Source organism: Myxocyprinus asiaticus, chromosome 14 (genome assembly GCF_019703515.2).
Source record: "Myxocyprinus asiaticus isolate MX2 ecotype Aquarium Trade chromosome 14, UBuf_Myxa_2, whole genome shotgun sequence".
Classification (NCBI taxonomy): domain Eukaryota; kingdom Metazoa; phylum Chordata; class Actinopteri; order Cypriniformes; family Catostomidae; genus Myxocyprinus; species Myxocyprinus asiaticus.
In genome coordinates this window covers 31,164,043-31,178,232 of record NC_059357.1, presented here as the reverse complement: position 1 = coordinate 31,178,232, position 14,190 = coordinate 31,164,043, and the positions used below count along the sequence as shown (strand labels likewise).

The window sequence follows — 14,190 nt, the reverse complement described above, 5'->3', positions numbered from 1 at the left end:
CTTTCTTTTCTAATAATCAGCAACATTACAATTTTTTGCAAGGGACTCTGAATTGTTTATTTGAACCCTTGTTTGGGGGAAACAGGACAGAGAAACAATGTGACTACAATGTGTGTAACAACAGTTGATGCATTTTGATGTACATGCAACACGTCTTCAGTTCACGTATGCCATTGAAAGTGCATTCTTGAATGCTAAATGAGTGATTGAATGCAGAATGAAGTTAAATGTGGGAAGAATTTCAAATAAAAAGAGGGGCACTGAGCTTAATTTACATTGCATTTCTTAACTCTTGTTCATGATTAATTCATTAATTTTAAGACCTTAGAGACACCCATATTGAAACTGACATCCAAACATGTACATGGCAGGCGAGGATGGAGGATCTAAGTGCAGCTTTTAAATGGAAACAAAAGACGAACAAAGTAACTCAGAATTAAAAATGAAAAACAAAACACAGGGAAATACATGTGGAGACTGACAAAGGAACCAGGGAAAACAAGGGCTTAAATACACAGGGGCAAACAAGGGAATGAGGAACACCTGTGGAAACAATCAGGGGAAAACCAATCATAAAATGAAAATACAAACTAACAGGAAACAGGAACTAAACAAGAATTTCAAACAATACAAGATTTTTTTTTAAATTAAAAAAAATAAATATTGTCCATGGGGTGTGGGGAAAAACAGTTATTTCAGGGGGGCACAAGGGGTAAACAGGCAGTTCAAGGGGGCACAAAGGGAGCAGAGGAACAAGGCAAAGTTAGGGAGGCTTGAAACCAAGGCGGAGCCGGAGGGATGGAGAGCCAGGGCGACGCTGCAGGCTCGAAGGACCAAGTGGACCAGAGCAAATCAGGCGGATGGCCAGCGACCAGGGAGAACAGAGCAGATCAGGCGGACGGCCAGAGAGATGACCCTCAAGGTGGGGACTGGGTCAGGAGGCCTGGGAGGTGCTGGGGGAATAGTCTCTGGGGGCGGAACCATTGGGGGAAATAGTCTCTGGGGGCAGAGCCGCTGGGAGGCAGAGCTGTGGGAGGCTCGAGACAAAGAGTCCTGGATGAATGGGGAATGACCTCCATGGTCGTGTACACGGGAAGAGACTCGGGAACGACCTAAGTGGTCATGTACATGGGAAGAGACTCTGGAACGACCTCCGTGGTCGTGTACATGGGAAGAGACTCGGGAACGACCTCCGTGGTCGTGTACACGGGAAGAGACTCGGGAACAGAAACTTTTCTCTTCGTCCTCTGGATGGCCGAGGCTGGCAACTCGTTGACCGTGGCAGGCGTGGGTGCTGGCTTGTTGACCGTGGCAGGCGCGGGCTCGTTGACCGTGGCAGGCATGTGTGCGGGCTCGTTGACAGTGGCAGGCGTGTGTGCGGGCTCGTTGACAGTGGCAGGCGTGGGCGCGGGCTCGTTGACCGTGGCAGGCGTGGGCGCAGACAATTTTTGAGGTAGGGTCTTCATGGACCTACGCACCGACATCAGTGGCAGATCATACAACTTCGAGACAGGGGCCTTCACTGTGGAAGGGATCTCAGAGACCACTGAAGCCAGGGTCAGAGTAGGGAGAGGAGGATCCTCTGATTCAAGAGTGTCCAGGGTTAACCTCACATATTCCCTCCATGTGTAGTCTCCCATCTCAGGCAATTCCCTCCACCATAATAAGTTAAACCTATTCGGTATATTGCCTTGAGATGGGAGTCCTCAAAACCTGTGAGGCTGGCAATGGTGCTGAAGCCAAGGGAGTATTCCCTAATGGGTAAATCCTCCCGGCTCAACAGAGTTAACATAACTGCTAGATCCATTTTGTAGGGTCAGGCTTTCTGTAACACAGCAGGCATGGATGGAGGATCTAAATGCAGCTTTTAATGGAAACAAAAGATGAACCAAGTAACTCAGAATAAAAATGAAATCAAAACACAGGGAACCCAGTACAGAGCATGACAATACATGTGAAGACTGACAAAGGAAACAGGGAAAACAAGGGCTTAAATACACAGGGGCAAACAAGGGAACAAGGAACACCTGTGGAAACAATCGGGGAAAACCAATCATAAAATGAAACTACAAAAGGACTAAAAATTAACAAGAAACAGGAACATGGGAACTAAACAAGAATTTCAACATAAAAGTCAATACAAAAAACAGGGAATATGTGACAGTACACCATATGTCTTTGAATAATATCTAGGATGTGGAACCACAGGTAAACCAGAAAACAGATACAAATAACTAAAAATGTTCATCAGATAGAAAATATTATTTTTATTATTATTATATATATATATATATATATATATATATATATATATATATATATATATATATATATATATACCCTACTGGTCAAAAGTTTTGAAACACTTACTCATTCTTTATTATATTTTATTTTTCTTCACATTTTAGAATAATAGTAAAGTCATCAAAACTATGGAATACCATAAACGATGGAATGATGGGAATTATGTTGTAATTTAACTGTGTTATATTTTAGCATCTTCAAAGTAGTCACCCTTTGCCTAGAATTTGCAGACATGTACTCTTGACATTTTCTCAACCAACTTCTTGAGGTATCACCCTGAGAACCTCCTGGTTTGACAAAGTGAGCACTCACCGATCTATTTTTTGTTGTTTTGAGGTGGTTTTGGTATCTCTAACAAAATATTTCAAGTTAAGATAAAGAAAGTGGTGATGATAAAAATTATAATGCTAAAGAGGAGGAGGGTGAAGAGTGGAGAGATAAAGGAGTGAGAGATGATGATGAAGTTGATGATGGTGATGCCCTTTACCAGTGTCACAGACTGGTGGTAATTAGTCCCAATGGGTTCATAGCTGTGAGGTGTATTTAAATAAATGCCCATGTTTAGGCCAGCACATGGACATTAGATGGCTCTGATGATTGTGCTTTTGGCATTTAAAGCTTTTGACTCACACTAGGAAACTGCAGGAATTTCAATTTACTTATGTATTCCCTTTAGTAAGAGATTCACCCTAGTCGACCAGTGTTTTTTTGTTTTTTGTTTTTTTTCGGTTTGGTTTGGTGATCATCATATTTTTGTAATAACAGTTGTGTAAACAAGTGAACACAATAAAACCCCACTGAAATACATTAAAGCAAGGGTCAACTATATAATAAATATAGATTTTAACCTCAAGGTTAAACTATGTTTAGCACATTGCCATTTTCATAAATGTCAAGCTGGGGCAGGTTGCTGACATTTTTGCTGTTTCATAAATTGTTTTGTGCTTAAAAATGGTTTGACTATTTAAATTTTGTTGAAAATCTATTAATTAGCCTATAATATTTAATTGCAAGTTCCAATTATGACAATGTATATATAGACAATGTCCATATAGAGTGACTTTATGTAGCCAGATGTTGAGGTGTATGCCAACAGAAAATGACTTTCTAAAATAAACCTACCCTGAGACATATTCAATGGGGTAAAAAGTGTGACAACTATCCCCAGTCTCCCCTATAAGAAATATAGGAAACAGCAAGAAATAGACCATATAAACAAACAATCAAAAGTGATTTGTCAATGTTTAAATGAGTTTAGTTTAAGACCATAAGAGAATTCCTGTCCCTGCACCATAGTTACTCCATTTTTTCCTGTTTATGGGGAAGCATCTGTTCAGAAGGACTCCAGATCCAGATCAAAAGCCACTCCATGGTCATGCCGCTGAGCAGCACTATTACTGATGTGAAAGGCTCTGGCCACATCCAAACAGATTTTTTTCAGTCCAACCAATTTCCCTTCCATCCAATAGCTCATGCTAAGCAGCCCCTAACACATGGCTGTCCATGCTCCTCCTCAGGCACCCTGAAAACAAAATCAATTTCAGTAACCCTGCCTGCCAGCAGCCACTAATGGTATATGCAGGGTGAGGGTCATTAATATGTGTGGATGAAAAATGCAGAACAGAGCAATGAGAGGGTTGAAATATGTGGAAAGGGACACAGTGCTGATTGTTGGATTGTTGATAATTCACAGTTAATGCCAGATGACACTGAATAACAATTCCATATAATCCTTTCCTCAGGCCTCATTCAAATCCACACAAAACAAGTGCTAACAGTGGCTACTCTTTGACTATGTTCTGATGACAAGATTTCACTGCCAGTTGGTTTTCCAAAAGTGATAAAATCAACATGGATTTATGCACCTTTCCAAGCTACAAGTCCCTCCAAAAAAATAAAATAAAATAATAATAAATTAAAATTAAAATTAAAAAAAAGTTGCAGTCTAAACTCCATATTACTAATACAAGTAACTAACTACACTGAAGCTATTTAAAGAGGTAAAATCTTTTTAAATATAACTAATAAAATTGGATGATATTATTTAATTCTGCAATCAGAGCAATTTGCAGTCTGGCACAAAAACCATGAAAGGTGATTGACATGAATGTCAATTAAGGTCACAGCACTAAATTAAAACGATAACTTTATACTAAGTACAACCAATAAAACAAATAAGCAAATTTATATAACTGTTTTGAAAACAGATACGACACAGATATAACCGCAACATTTAACTTTTTTTGCAAGGGACTCTGTGAATTGTTTATTTGAACCCTTGTTTGGGGGGACAGGACAGAGAAACAATGCATCTCCACTGTGTGTAACAACAGCTGATGCATTGTGCATGCAACACGTCTTCAGTTCACGTATGCCATTGAAAGTGCATTCTTTTTTTTTTTTCTCCCAATTTGGAATGCCCAATTCCCAGTGTGCTTTTAAGTCCTCGTGGTCACCTCAGTTTGCCTCAGTCCGGGTGGCAGAGGACGAATCTCAGTTGCCTCTGTGTCTGAGACCATCAACCCGAGCATCTTATCACATGGCTTGTTGAGCGCGTTTCCACAGAGACATAGCGCGTGTGGAGGCTTCATGCCAACATTAGTGCGATCACGAGGAGGTTACCCCATGTAACTCTACCCTCCCTAGCAACCAGGCCAATTTGGTTGCTTAGGAGACCTGGCTGGAGTCACTTGCATGCCCTGGGATTTGAACTAGCGAATTAGCGAATTCCAGGGGTGGTAGCCAGCATCTTTACCACTCAGCTACCCAGGCCCCAGAAAGTGATTGAATGCAGAATGAAGTTAAATGTGGGAAGAATTTCAAATAAAAAGAGGGGCACTGAGCTTAATTTACATTACATTTCTTAATGCTTGTTCATTATTCATGATTAATTCATTAATTTTAAGACCTTAGAGACACCCAGATTAAAACTGACATCCAAACATGTACACCACATGTCTTTGAATAATAACTAGGATGTTGAAACACAGGTAAACCAGAAAACAGATACGAATAACTAAAAATGTTTATCAGAAAGAAAAGATTATTATATATATATATATATATATATATATATATATATATATATATATATATATATATATATATATACCATGTTTGTTTGTTTGGACATGTACCATGGTAATAATAGCAATATTTTGGGGACAACCTCTGTCTCGGTTATACCATGTTTTTTGGACATGTACTATGGTAATTATATGGTATTCTTTGACATACCTTGAATAACCATGTACTATGTACAGTATACTACCAAATATGGTATATGGAAATTGTAATTATTCAATATCACGGTAGTGACACATGGGTAGTTAAAATAATGTCCTGCGATGTGACATGCTATAATCAATCTAAAACTATTTTAAACAGCATTTTACTTTTATTATTATTATTATTATTAATAATATGCATTCAGCTTTTATGACCTCATATTAACTGAAATAAAAAATGGAATATTTATTCTTTAAAAATTAATTTGTCACTTTGCAGGACCATTTAAAATGAACTAATGAGGGCAAAAAGGTGATTACAAATGGTGAAAAAACAGTCACTGCACTTAAGAAATACACTGTTCAATACACCCTTATAAATTTAGATAAATGTTAAACTAAAATCTTGATTAAAAATAGTTTATGGATATGTTATGCATCTTACCATCTGATACCATCACTGTATGTGACTGCCACAGTGCAAAATTGTTTGAAGGTTGTACTATGTGTGTTTTTTATTTTATTTTTTATTTTTCTAAAATCCTTTGCTAGAAGGTATCTTTAGTGGATATCTGTCTTGTCCTGGGGCTAATCCTTTTAATGTATGACTTCTATCTCATTAATGTGAACATGAGCCCACAGCTTCATCTGTTCTGGTTCATCTGCTGTCTGAGAAAAGACAGACCACACTGAGAAAGGTCAACTGACTAAGAATATGACCTCTGACCTTTAGGTGCCATTGATGGTTCTGACTGATTGATGCTGTAGCTTCTATTACCATGAGCTGTCACTCCGATCTCCATTCACCACAGAATATATCCACCTGCTGAGGTTCCTGTCTCTCTACCTCTGTCGATGAGAAATGCCAGTAAAAAAAAAAAAAGGCAAATAATTCTATTTTTTATGATTTGATTTCACTAATATATGGCTTGAATATTTGATTCGCACATATGGGTGGACCTGAAACGCCCCTTTCTTCTGATTGGTCAACCTGTATTGTCATCTTCTCAATGCTGTGAGATAGAAAAAAGTTATCTGGTGTTTAATTGTTCAGATGAATTCATCTCAGTTAATATTAAATTCTTTACCATTTATTCTCTAAAACTCACCACGTTTATTGCAGCTGAGCTATCTCTCTAATCAAATAGTCAGATTTATCAGACAGCCCTACACATAAACCTGCTATCTTTGACAGTGTTCCGCTTTGAAAAGTCATGGTTTTAAATGAGATGACGAAAATAACCATACATTCGTATGACTATTGAAGCATATGCCTACATTGTAAAGACATAGGCTTATGTTTAACTGCGGGGTAAAGCTAGTTTTAGGTTGGTTATTCGCATAAGGGACCATGTGAAAACTCCACCTAAACGTCACTGGTGTCAGAGCAGTCATTTATTTGACTACTGACTTGCATGTTCTATCATAAAAAAACACTGTTATTTAAAAAATAAAACAAACAAACAAACTAAAAAAAAATTAAAAAAAAAAAAACATTTCACAGGTTGTAGCAGATCGCTAGAGTGATGGCTGTGCATATGAATGTACATTATTCACTTACATTGTGAAAAATAAATAAATAAAACACTAAAATTAACAAAAACATTATTTTCACATTCCAAAGGTTGTAGCAAGTTCCCAATAGATAGATAGACTGACTTACTACAGGTGAGAATTTTTACAGTTTATCCACTGAGAAGTTACTATAACCTTTGGAATGTGAAAACATTTTCAGGAATTTTTATGATGTCTATCCTAAAATAACCTAATACTGTACTCATGTTATTGGATTTACTATAATAATCTCACATGTAGTAATTCAGTCTATCTACTGGGAACTTACTACAACCTTTGGAATGTGAAATAATATTTTGGTAAATTTGGTAATTATTTATTTTATTTTTTTTCAAAAATAATCTAATACAGTACTCATTATTGGACTTACTGTAAACATCTCATCTGTAGTATGTCAGTCTATCCACTGGGAACTTACTACAACATTTGGAATGTGAAAATTAGTATTTTGGTGAATTATTTATTTATTTATTTATTTAAAATAATCTAATACTGTATTCTTATTATTGGATTTACTGTAAAAATATCACTTGTAGTAGCTCAGTCTATTAACTGGCAACCTACTACTACAAAATTTGGAATGTAAAAGTGTACTTTTAATGTTTTATGTTTAACTTGCACATCAACTGAATGAGTCATTGGACACCGCCTGTGTTTAATAGTGAGTGGAATTTTCAGACGTTCCCTTAAGTACGCTAAGCAATGAAAGAGCATCGGAGCATTTTCAGTCATAATTCTGCAGCCACACCAAATGACAGTTCTGAGTGCAGTGTTTTATGTCTGTATATTATAGTTATATACCACTTACAGGTGCATCTCAATAAATTAGAATGTCATGGAAAAGGTCATTTATTTCAGTAATTCAACTCAAATTGTGAAACTCGTGTATTAAATAAATTCAATGCACACAGACTGAAGTAGTTTAAGTCTTTGGTTCTTTTAATTGTGATGATTTTGGCTCACATTTAACAAAAACCCACCAATTCACTATCTCAAAAAATTAGAATACATCATAAGACCAATAAAAAAAACATTTTTAGTGAATTGTTGGCCTTCTGGAAAGTATGTTCATTTACTGTATATGTACTCAATACTTGGTAGGGGCTCCTTTTGCTTTAATTACTGCCTCAATTCGGCGTGGCATGGAGGTGATCAGTTTGTGGCACTGCTGAGGTGGTATGGAAGCCCAGGTTTCTTTGACAGTGGCCTTCAGCTCATCTGCATTTTTTGGTCTCTTGTTTCTCATTTTCCTCTTGACAATACCCCATAGACTCTCTATGGGGTTCAGGTCTGGTGAGTCTGCTGGCCAGTCAAGCACACCAACACCATGGTATTTAACCAACTTTTGGTGCTTTTGGCAGTGTGGGCAGGTGCCAAATCCTGCTGGAAAATGAAATCAGCATCTTTAAAAAGCTGGTCAGCAGAAGGAAGCATGAAGTGCTCCAAAATTTCTTGGTAAACAGGTGCAGTGACTTTGGTTTTCAAAAAACACAATGGACCAACACCAGCAGATGACATTGCACCCCAAATCATCACAGACTGTGGAAACTTAACACTGGACTTCAAGCAACTTGGGCTATGAGCTTCTCCACCCTTCCTCCAGACTCTAGGACCTTGGTTTCCAAATGAAATACAAAACTTGCTCTCATCTGAAAAGAGGACTTTGGAACACTGGGCAACAGTCCAGTTCTTCTTCTCCTTAGCCCAGGTAAGACGCCTCTGACGTTGTCTGTGGTTCAGGAGTGGCTTAACAAGAGGAATACGACAACTGTAGCCAAATTCCTTGACACGTCTGTGTGTGGTGGCTCTTGATGCCTTGACCCCAGCCTCAGTCCATTCCTTGTGAAGTTCACCCAAATTCTTGAATCGATTTTGCTTGACAATCCTCATAAGGCTGCGGTTCTCTCGGTTGGTTGTGCATCTTTTTCTTCCACACTTTTTCCTTCCAATCAACTTTCTGTTAACATGCTTGGATACAGCACTCTGTGAACAGCCAACTTCTTTGGCAATGAATGTTTGTGGCTTACCCTCCTTGTGAAGGGTGTCAATGATTGTCTTCTGGACAACTGTCAGATCAGCAGTCTTCCCCATGATTGTGTAGCCTAGTGAACCAAACTGAGAGACCATTTTGAAGGCTCAGGAAACCTTTGCAGGTGTTTTGAGTTGATTAGCTGATTGGCATGTCACCATATTCAAATTTTTTGAGATAGTGAATTGGTGGGTTTTTGTTAAATGTGAGCCAAAATCATCACAATTAAAAGAACCAAAGACTTAAACTACTTCAGTCTGTGTGCATTGAATTTATTTAATACACGAGTTTCACAATTTGAGTTGAATTACTGAAATAAATGAACTTTTCCAGGACATTCTAATTTATTGAGATGCACCTGTATATTTATATACCATAACATCAAGCCAAGTGTACGAAATCTTTGCAAACTTGGCGCCGGCAGAAAGTGTGGGTACAAGAAACCGAATATCCAAAATTAACCCCGCTCTGTGAGCTTAGGTGTGACGGACTTGCTCATCATGGAAATTATGCTAAAGGAAGTTCATGAATGCTCGTCTCTCAAAAGCTCGACCAGTGAATTTAAAATCAGCATTTTCACATAGCCTTCACATTTGTCCGATAATAAAAGGCACACAAAACTGCCATGTATATGACCCATTAGGTAAAGGCTACCCATATTCCCATTAAAAAACATGAATGTCAGAAAAATCTAAGCTTGAAATTAGTACTCTTCGCTGCCATGTAAATACTTATTGTCTTATATTAAATATTAAATGTAATAATATCTTTCACTTTATTTGTTATTATTATTATTATTATTATTATTATTATTATTATTTATCATTTGTTATTTATTGTTGTAGCTGTTATACTTCACTGGCATGAATGCTCATCTGTCTTGTAACATGGTACATGATGCGGTCCTGAGTTTTAAAGTGACGTCTGGTCACTCTACTGTGAATGCCATACCCAAATGCAGCCGATTCTCCAGTGCAGTGTGGATCACCAGTGCCCAACTGATCAGCTGCACTGCATGGTGCCACTTATAAATGAATATAACAAGTTGAATGGCATGAAGAAGGATAACTGTGAGAAGATATTTGGCATACAGAGCAAGGGATTAATCTTAATAAACATCTTAATAATGTGTGTGTGTGTGTGTGTGTGTGTGTGTGTGTGTGTGTGTGTGTGTGTGTGTGTGTGTGTGTGTGGATGGGTTTGGGTGGTTTACGAGGATATTTTTTTAGGTTACAAACTGGTAATTACAAGGGTATTATGCTATAAATGTGGTTTATGAGGGCATTTCTAGTGTCCCCATAATTTAAATCGCTTAAAAAACAAACTAAACTATGTTTTTTTGAAAATGTAAAAATGTAGAAAGTTTTTTGTGTGGGTAAGGTTTAGGGGTAGGTTTAGTGGATATAATCTATAGTCCATACAGTATAAAAATAAGGACTGCCGCACCAACATGTGTGTGTGTGTGTGTGTGTGTGTGTGTGTGTGTGTGTGTGTGTGTGTGTGTGTGTAGTGTGTGTATTTGTATGTGTGTGTGTGTGTGTGTGTGTGTGTGTGTGTGTGTGTGTGTGTGTGTCGCTCTTATCAATTGCTTCACTTGGCAATGTTTGTCCTACTGCTGAATCGCATGAAGACGAAACCCTGTCTGCATTCAGTGAACATTTACGGTTGTGTGTAGGCAATGTGTCTGACTACTTGATGAGAGAAATAGCTCAGCTGCAATAAACGTGGTGAGTTTTGGAGAATAAATGATAAAGAATTTAATAATAACTGAGATGAATTCATCTGAACAATTAAACAGCAGATAACTTTTATTCTGTCTCACAGCATTGAGGAAGATGACGGTGCAGGCTGACCAATCAGAAGAAAGGGGCGTTTCACATCCACCCATATGTGCGAATCAAATATTCAAGCCATATATTAGTGAAATCAAATAATCAAAACACAGTGTCCCGTGGCTATTTTTCCAATTCCAATTAACTTGAGCATCAAAATTACGAAAAACAAGAAATTATTTGTTTTTTAAGACTGGTTTTGTAAACTAATGATGAAATAAGTCGTTTTTTGTTTTTCAGATTTTGAATTCCTAATTGAATATGAAATGAACGAATGATACACGGATTCAGCAGGACAATGACCCTAAAAATCAAGCAGAGTAAACAAGTGGAGTAGGTTTTATGTCAACATCACAAACACCAGAATGCCTATGCCTCTGTTTAAATCTACGCCTGCATTAAACAGCCTATTATAAGCTTTTTTAGCCAAATGTAAAAAGTAAAACAACTGAGTCACAAAACGATTCGTGAAACAACAAAAATTAATAATGTAACATTTAAAAATATCAACACATTGTTTGGGCCAAAAGACTTTGTAATTTATTATAATTATTACATTATAAACTAGATGACATTTATGACATTTAAAATATGTGACAACATGTCCTGACCTGACTTTTATGAAAAATACCTTTGTCCTAAGAACACATTTAAACTTTTATTTTTAATAATATTGTTGAACGTAGGCCAGTGTAGTTTGATTATGTTTGCTTGTTTATCCAAAAGCTATTAAAAAAATAAATAAATAAATAAATTATAGTGAAAATATACTTAGGAGGGTAAATTTCAGAAAAAATATTCTAGTATAAGAGGGTTTTAAACTTGATGTTTGAAACCAATACATAAAACATCTGCTAGAGAAAACACATTTGCACAATTGTAATTTTGACTCTTGATATAGCCCTTGTGACAACTTCCCAGTGTGACAACTAGCCCCTGTCACCCCTATATACAATTACATTTGTGTGTAAAGATCATGAAAATGGTCCTTCTCAGTCTAATGAAACTGGCTGTATGTATCAATAACAAATCAATGCAATGTTTCATTATAGTCATGAATGTAATTCTCTGGTGAGAGGCCAAGACAATCTTCAAAGCATGAAGTCTCAAATGGTAAATACTGGTGTCTCAATATTTGTCACACCACATTTCTATAAACAACCATATAAGGTCTGTTTCTTTATCTAAGTCTTGTGTGCCACTAGCCACAATCAATGAACAAATAACAAAATAAGACTTCTGTTTTGTTTGTCATATATTAACTGCTTGCAGTCCAAATGAGAGACACAATTAAAACAGATGCATTTGCGATTACACCAGAGCGTGATCTAATCTAAAACATACTGTAGTTTGTGCAGAGCCCAGTCAAAACCCAGTGAAATCCCAGCCTTGATTTACAGCCAACCATAGAGGGCTTTATGAACCGTAGGCATCTATGCACTTGAGAAATGCTTCTTTCCTCTTCAATAAAAGCATGCCCTCCTTGCATAATTCACTTGTAGATGGCTTGTGTGAAATGTAAATCAGCCTCGCAGTAATGGGTAAGGCATACTTGCTCCCTTTCAGTCATCGTGTCTCCACAGGGCAAGAAACAGCTAAGTTATGCTCTGACATGGATTACAGAGGGTCAGTCAGACAGTACAATTATAATGAGGTTTTAGTGCTATGGAAATCTCTGTAAATAATTCAATATTGTGCAAGTATTTGCTCATAATTCCTCCATAAGAGCTTTCTCCAAAGTTAAGAATACACAGTACAGTAATGAAAGGCTTTCATTATGTGCTCGAATTATTTATTTTTTTTTTTACATGTCAAATGAACACCAGAGATGCTGCGACAACAATGACTTTTATTTGCTTTCACACAAATCATGAGTAAAACAGCAGATTATCAATTTCCAAACACTACTTTTCACCTCGTTCCTCACACAATACTATTTTATGACATCTAAACATTTTATTATAGTGGATGACTTAGTCAGGTGATACTTTTTAACATTTACTTTACATAAACAACAACATTTACATACTTGTTTGAGTGCGATCAAATTGCACAGTAGCTCAAGTGATGGACCGGGGTACAAATCCTAAAGAACACTCAAATCAACATGTGAGCAGAAAGTGTCATAGAAGCACCATAAAACAACATGTTTTTCATCTCACATTTGCTTTTAAGACACTATCAGTTAAGTTTTGGTTTAAGGTTTAGGCTAGGGAGGTCTGTTTTGTTGATTTAAAATCCAATAGAGCATTAACCTTTAAAACCTCTTTTTGGGAGAATATTTCACTCGCTTTTAGCGGCATGCAGTGGATCATTTTCCATTGTAACTGCTACGAACAGTATGTGAAATGGACCACATACAGTAATACCATTTTGCAAAAATGTTGCCACACATCATTTAATGAGATCAGGCTGATACATACAGTAAAATCATCTTTATATCCATGGTTAGGAGAAGGAGTGCAGTAGAAAGAAAAGTCTTCACATAAGTTCCAATCCTCTCTTAACTCGTAAAATTATTTACAATACTGCCAGTATTGCTAACAGTTGTCTCAATGTTTCAAAGCCTGCCAGGGATATCTGTGAATTGAATCATGGTGTCCTGGGGAAACTACCATCTCTCTGTGAGAGCAGTGTCTTTCAGAGAAGAACTATATCCTTGTGATTTTCTTCTCTCTCCATAGCTGTGTATTTTATTAAAAAATAAATGACTATCAAAACAAAGCTTACAGAAAACTTTATAGACAAAGCAGCTTGTGAAGTCCAGAATTTATCTCACCCTTAACAATGTTATGTTCATGATAAGATTATTTGGTGTTTTGTAATTCATCAGTTAATTTTTCTTCCCAAATTGAGCACAAGTGGTAATACATATCTGGAAGTTGATTTGAAGTTCTTCCCAACTATGATTTACCGATTCATTATAAATTGATAAACTGGTCTCAACAGCCACTGGTTGTTTTTATTAAAACATTTTAAAGGACAAAGTGTAATTGATCTATTTCGGCTCCCAAGTAATGGTCTCTCTCATTTTATAGTCTCAGACTTAATGGTAGGAGAACAGGGACTCTTTTTTTATTTTTATTTTTTTTATTTGTCAGATGGAAATTGGCCAGTGGTCTACATAAGTGCAGTATATGTCACAGGGACTATAGGGAGCTATTTAAATTGTGTTCACAATAAATTTATGGTTAGGTAAAAAAATGTCTCTACCTTTCACAAG

The 14,190-nt window shown here is 36.9% G+C and overlaps 1 protein-coding gene across 3 annotated transcripts in view; it reads left to right on the top strand.

Annotated features, from left to right (window-relative positions):
- Positions 1-14,190, top strand: part of LOC127452340 (protein ELFN1-like) — a 188,284-nt gene that overhangs the window by 168,377 nt on the left and 5,717 nt on the right. The window lies entirely within an intron of this gene.